The sequence below is a fragment of the Vombatus ursinus genome, unplaced genomic scaffold (assembly GCF_900497805.2).
Source record: "Vombatus ursinus unplaced genomic scaffold, bare-nosed wombat genome assembly UNPS02004573.1, whole genome shotgun sequence".
NCBI classification, from domain to species: Eukaryota; Metazoa; Chordata; class Mammalia; order Diprotodontia; family Vombatidae; genus Vombatus; species Vombatus ursinus.
The window spans coordinates 2,806,655-2,814,700 of NW_020944351.1; the positions used below are offsets into that span (position 1 = coordinate 2,806,655).

Below are 8,046 nucleotides of genomic sequence, written 5' to 3' on the forward strand. Positions count from 1 at the left end.
TTGCCATTTTTGAAATGTATGTGCAAGTATCATTTTTTAATTATCTTTCATCAAATAGGATCAAAAGGTTTAAGAAAGATAAGCATTTAGTGGGCAAAGGCTATTAACCGACAGCTTGACTGGAAGGAAGGGAGCGTCTAGTGAGTGGGGGCCAAGCCAAGAGATTTTGATTGGTGATTTTGATTGGATATCCATGCTACTTGATCAAAATCAGAACCTGAGTTAGGGTAGAGACAGTATGTGACAACCAGTTATCTTGAGGATCTTGATTAAAGTATCCCATTGGACCTTTGACTAATACCAATAGCACCCCTAGGTGCTATCAAATGATATCCTGTCCCTGATCATATAGAGTTTACAGTAGAGAGAAAAGACACAAATATCAGACAACTATAATAGTATATGTATATATATTATATATAATATAATATATAATAAAGACAACGTTACATGACATTACATGACAAGTACATGAGAGAGGCACGTGTGATGGCCAAGGTAGAAGATTGTTACCAACAAAAAGGATCCAGGAAGGCTGTACTACGAAGGTGGCATTTAAAAAGTTAGTGCTGGCTTGAGGGGTGAAACATAGATCATGACACAGAAAGCTGGGAGCTTAGGAACATCAAGGGGGCAGGCAGAAAGGGACAAGGAAACAAGATACTGAGGTGACAAGTTCGATTCCAAAAGAACAGACCAACAGAGAAAACCAGAACAGTCCAGAGCAAAAAACAAAGAAAAACCAAGGCCAATGATGAAACTACACAAAACTAGGTCACCACACAAACACAGTGGGTTGAGAAGTACCAGTCTTTGGGCACCATTTGATGGACCACATGCAGCCAGTTATCATGTCTAAAAGGCCCTACTACCTGGGAGAGAAGCTAGAGTCCCAATATCATCAGTAGATAGGTGCAGGGAAGAGAATCTTCTCATAGGTCACACAGGCAGTAAGTAGCTCTGATCCTCCCATCACTAATGGTAGCACCCTCTGCTACCTTCAGGTTGGAACTCACTGGGTTCTAGATGTCAATTCAGTCTAACTCAGTTTTTAAAGATATGTAGAGAAAGGAAATCCTAGTTAAGATTTGCAGGGGGATCTCTCAGGGCATCTATAAACACCTCCACCCCCACCTCCTTATTAAAAAGTCATTTTCATTTACGGTGTGACCCAGAGAAGATAGCTTTAAACCCATTTTCCTCTGGTGTTTTCCCAGAGTCATTCTTGTAAGACACAAGACAGTCTTTAAAAGCCATCTGCCTAACAAAGAAATCCTTCCCTCCCCCAATGAAATTCGACTTCCAACACTACTCCCTCCAAGTCCTTTGTGTCAGGGGTGGAAGGGATTTTCTTGGCGTCGGACTATTTTGCAATTCAAGGAAAACTAGGGTTCCCTGAGAGACCAGCCAGGGAGAGGTAATGACATGTTCCTGAAGCTGAAAAACAAAAGAAAGATGGTGGGCTGCACGAGGCCTTTACAGGGATTATCAGAATTAGGGGGAGGGGGGGCAACCTGACACCATTTTTGCTGCTGTCATTTGGGTGACCTCACTCTCTCAGCCAGAGTACATCTGGTAAACTAATTTTCAAGTTTCCCTGTGAAACTTGAAACTTTCTCACTCATTGTGAGAGACACTGAGAATTTCCCGGTATTTAAGGCCCTCCCTTGGATTCCTGACCCAGGTACTAAATAAATAAATAGTTCTCTGTGGTAGAGTTTTTTTTGAGATTGAGAAAGGAAACAACCCAGAAGGCAGGTAGTAAAAGGGTTATTATTCCCATTCTGCAGAAGAAGAGAGTGAGGCTCAGAGGGGAAACAACCTATCCGTAGTCACAGAGCTAATGAACCAGCTGGGAGGGAAAAGTGCTCTTTTCACCACGCCACACTGCTTCTTAGGGGCTGGCTATTCTGCTGGGCTGATGGACAAATTTCCTTCCCCTGGAGCTCCCATGATTTTCTTTGGGGGGGGGGTCTAGATCAGGGGTTCCTAACAGCAGCGCCTGGCACAGCGCCTGGCACAGAGGAGGCACTAGGTTGGTTGTCGTCCTTCGTTCTCCAAGAGGACCAAAATGACATCACTATGTTGGGGTCAAGGTCCAGTGTGTCCCAGTGTGGCTCGGGTACATGCAACCCGCGTGAACAGCCGGAGGGGGGAAAAAGAAAAATTTGGCCCCAGCGTGACTCGAACACACAACCCTCTGATCTGGGGCCAGACGCGCTACCATTGCGCCACGGGGCCCTTATACCTCCAACGACCCCCAAGAACGTACTCAATGCATACTAGGAGGCCGGACGAGGATTAGAATTATGCCCACGTCATTGTTTTCCTTTCTCATTCCGCTGATTTCATTGCCGACCTTCAAAACACCATTCTCACAGGGGGGCCCTGGCTTCAGCACACTGCCCGACGGGGCCACCACACAGAAGGAAATGGCCTCCCGTAGCCCACCCCCACGCCCATCACCCACCTGGCTCCACCACTGGCCACCTGGTCACCCCGGCAGCACCAGCCTCGGGACCCTGCTCTCTCCCGCCAGCGCCGCCAACCACGTGCACTTCTCGTCTCCTTTTACCAAGCCCATGGCCCGCACGGGGTCAGCCTCGGGGTGAATGGGCTGCTCAGACCCTTACCCAGGGAGCCCGACAGTCTGCACCTAGGAGCCTGGGGGCGTAGGACGCCAAAGAGGGGGGAAGGGGAGCCCTGGGGACCGGGAGGCTCCGGACACCGACTTGGGAAAGGCTTGCCCTTCACCTCAGTCTGCTAAGGTCCGAGAAGGAGCCCGGAACAACGGGGAGGGGGCGGCCAGGGTGGCCGTTGGGAAAGCTCAGACACGGTGAATGACCAGCGGACATCTGGGGAGTTCTGTCTCCCCTGGGAGATGGCGGGATAGCAGCCCCTCTTCTGGTTTCTGTCCAAGAAGGGGACTCCTACCCCCCCCCCAGCTCAGATTGACTGGAGGCCCAGGGCCTCAGCGGGTGTCGGGTGAACTTTCTGCGGCCGACTCCCTTAATCTCCTGGTACTGTCAGGAGCAGCAGCTGCCCCACTGGGGTCATCTCTGGTTGGCCTGACCTGTGTCTTGCCACTGGACTCAGATCACCCTGGAGGAGGGAGTGGGGCTGATGGCTTTGCACAGCCCTGCCTCACTTAGATCCAATTCACTTGCAAGTCAAGATGTCACCCTGCTGATGTCATGGGTCCTCTTCCAGAAACAACAATGGGACTGTAATCGAATTGATTTAAATGAATGAATGAATGAAAATTTATCAAGTAAGCACTACGGTCCAGGCACAGTGCTAAGTGCTGGAATACAAATACAACCAAAAAAGCAGTCTCTGCATTCAAGGACCTTACATTCTAAGAAGGGAAGATAACACATGAGGAAGTGATGTCCAGGGAGAGGTCAAGGAAGTCAATCAATCAACCAATGAACATTTATTAAGGATATACTCTGTGCCAGGCACTGTACTAAGCACTGGAGATACAAAAAGAGGTCAAAGACAGTGCCTGCCCTCTAGGAGTTTACAGTCTAACGGGGGAGACAACAAGCAAACAAATACATACGAAGCAAGCCATATACAGGATCAATAGGAAGTAAATAAAAGAGGAAAAGAACTAGAATTAAGAGGGGTTAGGGAAGACTTCCTGTAGAAGATGGGATTTTGGTTGGGACTTAAAGGAAGCCAGGGCGGTCAGTAGTCAGAGCTGAACAAGGAGAGCAATCCATGGGGGACATCCAGAGCAAATGCTCAGAGCTGACAGATGGTGTCTCACTGAAGGAACAACTAGAAGGCCAGTGTCACTGGATAGAAGAGTACTTGTGTCAAGGAGTAAGGTGTAAGAAAATTGGAAAAGTAGGAGGGAAGCTAGGTTATGATGGGCTTTGAATGCCAAACAGAGCATTTTATATGTGCTCCTGGAGGCTATAGGGAGCCACTGAAGTTTACTGAGTAGGGGCGTGGCATGGCTGGATCTGTGCCTTAGGAAAATCGAGTTACTAATTGAGTGGAAAATGAATTGGAGTGGAGAGAGACTAGCTGCTACAATAATTCAGGCATGAGGTGATGAGGGCCTGCACTAGAATGGTGGCAGTGCCAGAGGAGAGAAGGGGGCATAGTCAAGATATGTTGCAAAGGTGAAATCAACAGACCTTGGCAGATTAGATGGAGGGGTTGAGAGATAGGAGTTGAGGATGGCTCCTAGGTTGTGAGCCTAGGGGACGGGGCGGATGGTGATGCCCTTACAGTAATGGGGAAGGTAGGAGGAGGGTAATGGTTTAGGGGGAAAGATATTGAGTTCCATTTTGGACATGTTTAATTTAAGATGTCTACTGGAATCCAGTTTGAGATTCTGAAAGGTAATTGGAGATGAGAGACTGGTGGTCAACAGAGAGGTTGGGGCAGGATAGGTAGATTTGAGAATCATTAGCATAGAAATGGTAATTAATTCCATGGGAGCTGATGAGATCAGCAAGGGAAGTAATATGGAAGAAGAAGAGAAGACCTAGGACAGAACCTTATGGGACCCCTGTGGTTAGAAGGTGTGATCCGGGTGAGGATCCAGTGAAGGTGAATGAAAAGTGATCAGATAGGTAGGAGGAGCAATAGGAGAGAGTAATGTCCTGAAAACCTAGAGAGAATATCAAGGAGGTGAGAGTGGTCAACAGTGTCAAAGGCTGCAGAGGTCAAGATGAATGAGGATTGAGAAAAGGCCATCGAATTTGACGATTAAGAGATCATTGGTAACTTTGGAGAGGGCAGTTTTAGTGTAATGATGAGGTTGGAAGCCAGATTGCAAGGGGTTAAGGGGAGGGAGACCGAGAAGAGAGAAAGTAGAGGAACCTATTATAGATGGCCCTTTCAAGTTTATTCATAAAAAGCAGAAGAGATACAGGATAATAGTGGGGGTAGAAGGATCAAGTGAAGTCTTTTTCAGGATGGGGGAGACATGGGCATATTTATAGGCAGTGGGAATGAGCCAGTAGACAGGGAGAAATTGGAAAATAAGTGATAAGAGGGAGGATGGCAAAGGAGGCAATCTATTGGAGGAGACAAGAAGAAAATCACTTGAGCAGGTAGAGAGGTTAGCCTTGGTAAGTTGTAAGGCTACCTCATCAGGTAAGATGAAGGAGGAGGCGGTGGCAGAAGGTATATGAGTGATATGAGATAGGAAGAGGGGAGAAGAGGGAGATTATAGTGAATGGCCTCAGTTTTTCTGTAAAATAAGAGGAAAGGTTCTCAGCTGAGAGGGTAGTGGGAGAGGGAACCATGTGAAGATTGAGGAGAGATGAAAAGTTTGGAAGAGCTGCTGTACAGAGTGGGATGTATAGTAAGATTGCCTAGCAGCAGTGAGAGCCTGAGATCCCAGTTTAGGCTGAGTAACATACATTCATAACAGACTCAGTCAGAATGGTTGCATGATTTTCTTCATCTTCATTTAGAAAGGTGTGTAGGAGTGAAGGTGGCACATGTTCAAAGTAATTCAAGGCTGAGGCTTGCTGGGAATAATTGGCAATATGATAAGAGGGGGGTATGGATTTCAAAAAATGAGGACAGTGTAGAGTTGAATTAATTCACCAAGGGGTCAAAATGGGAAAAAGAGGAAAGAGTGGCTAGTGCAGGGCAGATGGCCTGGGAGGGAATTGAGGGATCAAGGAATTGGAGATCATGGTACAAGTGAAGAGTAGGGTTTTATAAGAGTAACATTGGGAGACATGAAAAGCCAATAGATTATGGTTGGATAAGGCTATTTCAGAATTCTTGAATGTGGAGGTGGTACCGTCTTTGTATGTGGCTGAGTTGGGGTAGAGGAGGAGGTCATGGGAAATGAATAGATTGAGGAACTGAGTGGTTTGGGTGTTTTGAGGGAGAGTTAATATGTACATTAAAGTCCTCCTAGTATGAGGGTAGGAGTTGGAAAGGAGAGAAAAATTGAGCCATGTATTGAACTCATTGAGGAAGGAAAGGGGTGACCTGGAGATCTACAGACAACATCTACCAGGATTGAGATTGAGTGGTAGATATGAATAGCATGAACCTTAAAGGAGGAGAGGTTACTAAGTGATGAAGGTAGAGGCATAACCTGGAAGTGGCATTGGGGAGCAAGAAGGATTTCAACTCCCTTGCCTTGACCAGTGAGTTGAAGGGAATGTGTGGAAGTGTAGCCAGTATTGAAAAGGGTGGCCAGGGGAGTCTGTGTCATAAGGGAAATCCAGATTTCAGTAATAGTTAGTGGATAGAAGGTGTGGGAGAGCAAAAGACTGAGGGTGAAGGGAAGTTTGTTGTCTGTGGAAAAGGCATTCCATAGGGCACATTGGAAGAGTTCAGTGGCATTTGGTTGAAACTTTGGGGTGAGAGGGTTAAGGTGAATGGGAATAAGGAATCAGGATGTTGGGGTAGGGAATGGTGTTTGGCTGATGACCTCCAAGGCTTCAGAATCATTGGAATGTGAAAGGTATGAACAGGTGTGAGAACGTGTATCATTAAATAGAGGGTACCACTCCACTTCTCCAAGAAGAATCCAGATCTGGCTGGAGACAAGTGCAGTATGAGATGGGATGAACAGGATCAGATAATCAGATGAGAGGTCCTGCTTCTCTATTCCTTTTCCCTCTGAAAGGTAGAGATTAGGCAGGAAAGGGCACAGGAGGGGGTGGAAGTCAAACTTACACAGAAAGAAATCCTATTCCTTACCATCTTTCCTCTTCCCTCAAAGGTCCAGCCCAAGAGATGGAAGGCCTGAGGTCAAAGGGCAGGTTACTCCTCTATGCACTGCAGGTTCTCCACATTCAAGTTGGGAGATAGGGCAGAGGGCAGGAGGTAGAAGTTGCCTTGTGCTGCCACAGATGAAAGTTGTTGCTTTGGGGCAGATGGAAGGCATGCAGTCAGCCCCTTGCCACCTTCCCTCATGGAACATGCTGTGCCCAGTAGGAGATGGAAGGCTCAAGGCACAGAGGAAGGTCTGATGAGGTCACCAAGATAGCAACTTCTAGAGCCAAAAAGACTCTAGCCAAAGGGACCAGCCATCCATACCCCTGCCCCCCCCATCTTGTTTTTCATTGTTGTTTGTCCTTCCTTCTGGAAGAGGACCCATGACATCAGCAGGGTGACATCTTGACTTGCAAGTGAATTGGATCTAAGTGAGGCAGGGCTGTGCAAAGCCATCAGCCCCACTCCCTCCTCCAGGGTGATCTGAGTCCAGTGGCAAGACACAGGTCAGGCCAACCAGAGATGACCCCAGTGGGGCAGCTGCTGCTCCTGACAGTACCAGGAGATTAAGGGAGTCGGCCGCAGAAAGTTCACCCGACACCCGCTGAGGCCCTGGGCCTCCAGTCAATCTGAGCTGGGGGGGGGGTAGGAGTCCCCTTCTTGGACAGAAACCAGAAGAGGGGCTGCTATCCCGCCATCTCCCAGGGGAGACAGAACTCCCCAGATGTCCGCTGGTCATTCACCGTGTCTGAGCTTTCCCAACGGCCACCCTGGCCGCCCCCTCCCCGTTGTTCCGGGCTCCTTCTCGGACCTTAGCAGACTGAGGTGAAGGGCAAGCCTTTCCCAAGTCGGTGTCCGGAGCCTCCCGGTCCCCAGGGCTCCCCTTCCCCCCTCTTTGGCGTCCTACGCCCCCAGGCTCCTAGGTGCAGACTGTCGGGCTCCCTGGGTAAGGGTCTGAGCAGCCCATTCACCCCGAGGCTGACCCCGTGCGGGCCATGGGCTTGGTAAAAGGAGACGAGAAGTGCACATGGTTGGCGGCGCTGGCGGGAGAGAGCAGGGTCCCGAGGCTGGTGCTGCCGGGGTGACCAGGTGGCCAGTGGTGGAGCCAGGTGGGTGATGGGCGTGGGGGTGGGCTACGGGAGGCCATTTCCTTCTGTGTGGTGGCCCCGTCGGGCAGTGTGCTGAAGCCAGGGCCCCCCTGTGAGAATGGTGTTTTGAAGGTCGGCAATGAAATCAGCGGAATGAGAAAGGAAAACAATGACGTGGGCATAATTCTAATCCTCGTCCGGCCTCCTAGTATGCATTGAGTACGTTCTTGGGGGTCGTTGGAGGTATAAG

General features: G+C 48.8%; 1 non-coding gene across 1 annotated transcript; it reads right to left on the bottom strand.

The window, feature by feature from the left end:
• Positions 1-2,169: 2,169 nt before the first annotated feature.
• Positions 2,170-2,241, bottom strand: TRNAW-CCA. The gene has a single exon. It is a non-coding gene; the product is annotated as a tRNA-Trp (tRNA).
• Between the last annotated feature and the right edge of the window lie 5,805 nt (positions 2,242-8,046).